This window comes from Mixophyes fleayi, chromosome 6 (assembly GCF_038048845.1).
Source record: "Mixophyes fleayi isolate aMixFle1 chromosome 6, aMixFle1.hap1, whole genome shotgun sequence".
Taxonomy (NCBI): Eukaryota; Metazoa; Chordata; class Amphibia; order Anura; family Limnodynastidae; genus Mixophyes; species Mixophyes fleayi.
Window position 1 is genome coordinate 219,980,188 of NC_134407.1, and position 6,945 is coordinate 219,987,132.

General features: G+C 37.2%; 2 protein-coding genes across 2 annotated transcripts in view; both read right to left on the bottom strand.

Annotated features, from left to right (window-relative positions):
* The window catches only part of LOC142159849 (uncharacterized), a 408,399-nt gene that overhangs the window by 184,335 nt on the left and 217,119 nt on the right, over nt 1-6,945 (bottom strand). The window lies entirely within an intron of this gene.
* The window catches only part of LOC142159818 (uncharacterized), a 199,278-nt gene that overhangs the window by 92,305 nt on the left and 100,028 nt on the right, over nt 1-6,945 (bottom strand). The window lies entirely within an intron of this gene.

Genomic DNA, 6,945 nt, shown 5'->3' on the forward strand with positions numbered 1-6,945 from the left:
CATACCAAGTAATCCTGAATATTATCCCTTAAAATACCTTCCAGTAGTTTCCCCACTATTGATGTCAGGCTTACAGGTCTATAATTCCCTGGTTGTGATCTCGTCCCCTTTTTAAACAACGGCACCACATCTGCTATTCGCCAATCCCTTGGTACTGAACCTGATAAGATTGAATCTCTGAAATTAAGAATAGCGGTCTAGCTATTTCCGAGTTTAACTCCATAAGGACCCTTGGGTGTATGCCATCTGGACCTGGAGCTTTATTTATCTTAATATTCTTCAGTCGCCTTTGGACTTCTTCCTCTGACAACAAACCAAGTATTAATTAATGGCATGGTTTCATTTCCATTTTTATGTATTACTCCTACCATTTGTTCCTCTCTGGTAAATAATGAAGAAAAGAAAGTTTTTAATACCTCTGCTTTTTCCTTAATATCATTTATCAATTCACCCATCTCACTTCTTAGGGGTCCTATATTATCTTTTTTTAATCCTTTTGCCATTTATATACTGAAAAAACTTTTTGGGGTTTGTCTTACGTTGTTTTGCAACGAGCCTTTCATTTTCTAATTTAGCCAATCTAATTCCTTTTTTGCATGTTTTATTACATTCCTTATACCTACGGAAGGACTCCTTCAGACCCTTCAGACTTAACCAATTTAAATGCACGCTTCTTCCTTTGCATTTCTTCCCTTACCTTTTTATTTAGCCACATTGGTTTAGACTTAATTCTATTACATTTATTTCCCATAGGAGTGAACTTATACGTGTATGTTTCCAACAACATTTTAAAGACAGCCCACTTCCGTATTTTTTCCTTCAAAGGCTTTGTCCCAGTCTATGCTCTTTATAGACTCCTTTAGCATATTCAAATTTGCCTTTCTAAAGTTTAAAGTCGTAGTTGATCCCTTATACCGTTGCTTCTGGAAACTAATTTCAAATGAGACCATATTATGATCACTGTTTCCCAAGTGCTCCCTTACTTGAATATTTGATATTACGTCTACATTGTTTGTTATTACTAGGTCCAGTATAGTCTGGTTCCTTTACTAATTGGGACATGTAATGGTCTTTTAGCGTGCTCAGAAACCTATTTTCCCTAGCTGTACTGCAGGTCTCAGTACTCCAATTAATGTCCGGATAATTAAAATCCCCCCCCCCTCTCCACCCCTTGACTCTAGTTAAATTCCTCCTTACTACTCTCTATGTCTATCCCATAAATACTTGCTTGCTCCTCCCCCCAGGAACCTAGTATAAAATCTCCAACCTTCTAACCATCCTCTCCCCTAGCACTGCAGCCCCCTCCTCATTTAGGTGCAATCCATCACGACAATAAAGATGGCAACTGACCGAGAAATCAGCCCAGTGCTCTAAGAATCCAAAACCCTCCTTCCTACACCAATCTTTTAGCCACGCATTAACCTCCCTAATCTCCTGCTGCCTCCCTGGACTAGCACGTGGCACAGGTAGTATTTCCGAAAATACTAACTTGGATGTCCTTGCCTTAAGTTTGCGACCTATGTCCCTGAAATCATTCTTTAGGACACCCCTTCTTCCTCTAACTCGGTCATTGGTGCCAACATGCACCAAAACCGCTGGGTCATTCCCAGCCCCTCCCAACAATCTGTCCACCAGATCCGCAATATGCCGAGCCCGAGCACCCGGGAGACAACACACTGTTCGGCATGCACGGTCCCGGTAACAGATTGCCCTATCTACCTTCCTAATAATTGAATCCCCTACCACCACAATCTGCCTGGGTCCCTGAGTAACTTTGGTCCCCTCTATGCTGGAGAGACCATTCCCCCAGTTGTTAGAGGAAGCAGTCTCACTCAACTCTACCAATTCTGAACTGCCTTCCACAGTATCTTCATCCAATCTGGCAAATCTGCTGGGATTGCTTAGCTCAGAACTGGCCTACCTCTTCCTCCCTCTGCTACCACTAGTAACTGTTACTAGGAAACAAGCGCGTTACTTGTTTCCTAGTCCAAATACTATGTAATAAAGACAATTTTTGGGCATACACATGTAATAAAATTCTGCTACTAAAACAAATGTGTCTTATATTATGATATTTAACATAATTTTGGGTTAAAGTTTGGTTTTCCAGACTAACATGCGTGCCGTTAATTAGCGCGCCTGGAATAAAAACGATAAAACTTCTAATGCGGTTTGTCAATAAGCAAAATATTTTATAGTGATAGAAATTAAGGGTATACAATGTAATGGGAAAGTTCTCTTGGGTGATCCATTATGTTTGTTAGATGCTTGTACTAACTTTATATTTACTTAAAGTGAAGTTCATCAAACCGAGTAACGTATTTTAATGCACATTATTAAAGACATGTTATGCACAGTAGCAGTTTGACAATAGATATATTAAAAAAATGATATGAGTTTCATAAATTAGTTATTATGTGTATCCATATTTGTTCCATCTATTATATGTTAGGTATTATTAGAATAAGCTAAAGTGTATTTGATGTTTTGTTTTTCAGACAAAAGGGTCTTCAGTAATATAGCGCGACAGATAAAAATCAAAGCAATGAGACATTGGAGTTTCACAAACTCAAAACTTTATATTTTCCTTCATTATTAAAACTAGGTTATTTAATGTAAATCATTATATTACGTTAATTTTACATCTGTATGATTTTTTTTCTATCAGTGTATATATCTTTTAAGTGTATCTGACATAACTGTATATCAGGGCATTTACTTGTGAACCACTTAATATTTGTATATGGGTATCTATTTTAAAGACACGGTTTCTGTTTGATGTACTTACTTCATGTATGGTTGTACAATATAACATAATAACATTAACTTTTTTAAACCTAACTTTTTTTAAACCTAACTAATAAACACAGCTAGGATTCAGGAAAATTATGTCTTAAACATCTCTCAATAAGTCAACTAGTATTTGAGAATTGAATATCATATAAATTGGCAAGACATTATATAAATGTATTTAAAATATTTGAACAATTTGGAACAATTTCATGAAAGTGTATTTATGGAAATACAGTTTATTATATTATTATACAGTTTATTACAGCATCTTTAAATTAAACTACACTATTTGTTTTCTATAACATGAGGATACAAGGATTTTGGTATTGTTCTATAATTAGATTTTTCCTTTAGTGGGCTAAATAGATACAGATTTTAGATAAAACTTTGAGACACACCTATTGGTGATAATTAGAGTAACGAATTTAACAGAACAAATGTGTATGGTTATCTCAGGCAAATATCAGACATTATGTCTCCAACATATTGTTTTGTTCATTGACATGTTAAGTTCATACTTGTCAACTGTCCCGGAATGTCCGGGAGACTCCCGAAATTCGGGTCGGTCTCACGGACTCCCAGGAGAGCAGGCAAGTCTCCCACAACCCACTTGCGCAAAATTTTGCCCCCGCCCCGGCGACAAGACGTCATTTTCGACGCGGGGTCGGGGCCAAAATGACGCATTTGGGCGCGCCCTGCCTTCTTCAGTCACACCCCTCTCCCGGACAGAACTTGCCGAAAGTAGGCAAGTATGGTTAAGTTGTAAATAAGTAATGTTACTATTGTCTTTTCATACAGGTTATTTGAGTAGTCGGGGGTCTTATACATATATTCTGTTAGACTAATTAGATCATGACTGTTTTGATTAGGATTACATTTTTTACTTTGAATGGGCACTCAATTTATGGTGTTAGGCTTCATGTCTAGTAGACGACTATCTGTTGTAAGTCAGTTCAATGAATTTTAGAAATAAAATGTTAAAATGTATTTCTCACTGAATTTAAGAAAGACAAAGTGCTATTTCAGAAGTTTTAATAACATTTCTGTAAATACAACAATTAGATCAAACGAACAGCTGTTAATATACACAAAATAGCAATGAACATAAGCGATCTCTAAGTTAAACACAATCGTACGTTTTAATAAGACTGTCTAATTAATATATCCTACATATTAAGATCTTCTAGTCTTTCCAGGTAAGTTTCGAGATGTAGGCCATGCACCATTTTAGTTGTACTTCTTTATATTTATTTTGTATAAAACTTCACTGTAATTTTATATTATTTTTAAGTTAAATAAATGTTATTCTAACTTCACATATAGCACAATGTCTTCTTTTCAAAAACTTTGAGACACACCTATTTGAAATAATTAGAGTTAAAAAATTAAGACAAAAAAATGTATGCTTATTTCAGGCAGCTATCAGACATTATGTTTCCAACATATAGTTTTGTTCGTTAAAATGTTAAGTTTTAATTAAGAATGTTTAAGCGCAAACATTTTTTTTTGCTAGCCTAAATATTTTAAAGCATGCAAAGTGTTTACTGTAAGGCTGGGTAAACACTACAGCCATGTAACCTCCATAGTTAAACATTAGCTGTAGAATGGGTCGTACTGAAGACCTAAGTGACCGTCAATGTGGCACTGTCATATGATAACACCTTTCCAACAAGTCAGTTCGGCATATTTCTGCCCTGCTGGAGCTACGCTGGTCAACTACGCTGGGATGCAGGCTTAAATGTTTTGATCAAAATATTAACTAATACCTCATGTTTTCGTTTTGCGAGATACACACAAATATGCCATGTGAAGGATAAGCGCCGACAACTGTTTTTTTGTTTTGTAAAATTCTAAACTCTCTAGAAGTAACATCAGAACACAAAAACGGTTTGTCAGGAGCTCTATGGATTGGGTTTCCATGGCCATCAGCAGCCCGCAAACCTCAGATCACTGTGTGTGATGTAAAGGATTGTAAGTGACTCGTGCAAGCCTCCTTGTTCTGTAGCTAACATTCATACAAAGATCACTGTTTATACAAAGACATTTCTATATGTCCAGCTCACTGGATTTAACTAGTCTCAGGGGAAAGAAGGTGCTTTGTGTTCAGAAGTTTAACTGGCAGCGAACATTCAAAAGGAACAGTCTCAGCTAGAACTATGGAGAAAGTGGTGTCTAGTGAATTATCCTGAATACACTAAGTGCTTTTAAGCAACAGGACTCCTCAGATCAAGACATGTCTCAATAATCAAATTGTATTTAACAGCTAAGTACATTTTCATTTTATAAGTATCTTTTATAATAAACATTTGTATTATTCTTTTTACAATAGTTGTCTTTCAGTCATTGTAATCTGGCACCAGAACATAAGAGTTAATGTCCATCCTGTGACACAATGCCAAATATCAAGTGGAGTGGTGTAAAGCACATTGACATTACATTCTGGAGCAGTAGAATCGCATTTTCTGACATGACAAATCACACATCACCGTCTGGTAGTCATGAATCTGGGTTCGGCAGATGCCAGGAGAACGCTTCCTAACCGAATACATACTGCTAGCTGTGAAGCTGGATGGAGAAGGGATTATGGCCTGGGCCCCTTAGTTCCAGTGAAAGGATTATTGTTAGAATTAATGCTACAGCATACAATAACATTTTAGAGAATTTTGTGCACCCAACTGACATAACCTGGGTCTGTTTTAATCCCCCCTTATGCTCCTTTCTTAAATTCAAGTCCTTCCTCACTTACTTGGGGCTGTCTTCATCCCTTCCAATCAGACAGTGATATGATGTTGAAGGCTAAATTTGCAGTTACAAAGCCTCCTTGTAGATTAGACCAAACTTTCCGGAAGCTGGAAGCACCTACATAGCTGTATCTAAGGAAGGAAGTTATACACAGCCTGCACCTGATACACTGCTATCCTGAGAGGCTTGGCTGAGCCTTCATGTAAGATACCATGGTCTGGAAATAGCCAAATAGAAAGGGACACATCTTTTACTACAGAAGACTTCACCACTGGTCATGTAACTCTCATGTGGAACCTCTTGCTGACCATCTAATTAGAGTTGCTCCTCCACCAGTGTTGTGAGACTGAGTAACAGGGTCAAGTCTAATACACCAGATGGTGAGATTACAAATATATAGTGTACAGTAGTGATAGAAGTGTAATAATTAATAACAGTATGTCTCACTTTAATTTCACCCCGGGTTCAATATTAGGGTGTCTTATACCTAAATCAGCTTAGTAGAAAGAGGGATTGAAAACAGGCTTAGTTTCAATGCAGGAGAATAAAACAGCAAAAATCTAGTCGATTCAAAAGACATTTCTGTGAAACACGGAAACAACTAAAACATAAAACCTGTTCCGGAACGGTCATCTTGCCTCAGTCTAAAGCCATTTGCTTTTCATTATGGTCCAGTAGTAGCAGGTGCAGGGGACCCGTTCACCAGGAAAATGTCAGATGGGAATGGAAAGCATGTAACCAAGATTCCTTTTCTGTAACCCTTACAGTTCAGGTGGTTATCAGTAGCACTTAGAAGAGACCTTCCCAATGGCTTGGACAGGTGAAAAGGCAATTAAAGTTTTGTTGCTTTAATAATAGCACATTTAGTGATAGGGTAAATGTAATCTCCATAATAATTTGCATCACTTGTAGAATCTCCTTTGTGTGTGTAATATCACCCTCTGAAGGAGAGATGCTTCCAATTTTGGCATTACAGCATTCTTCAAATTTGTTAAGTTGCACAGTGAAATGTTTGGTCCTTATATGGTCACTGAGTGGAGATAAGTTGAGAAGTATACATTCATTGTTCTGCTGTGTCTGTGTGAGGATTCACAACACTAGCTCCAGCTGACAGCTATTAGATAACTATTCACTACAACAGCTACAAACAACTTCTCTCAATTCCTCCTGTAATCAGCACACTGCTAATAACAGCAATCTACTTAGTCTCCTCACCTTGAGCACTGTACAGCTTTATCTACTCTGCAATCAGCCCTTCAGTGAAAAGGTCAAGTCAATCAAAACAATTTATCTCATCTGTTTCTAGCCTTTATAAAGTCCCTCAGTTCTACCAAACTTTGGTATGACCAGTTTTATTTTGGATTTCCCTGCTTGTTTTTAAGGAAACTTGTTTTGTTGACTGTATTGTAA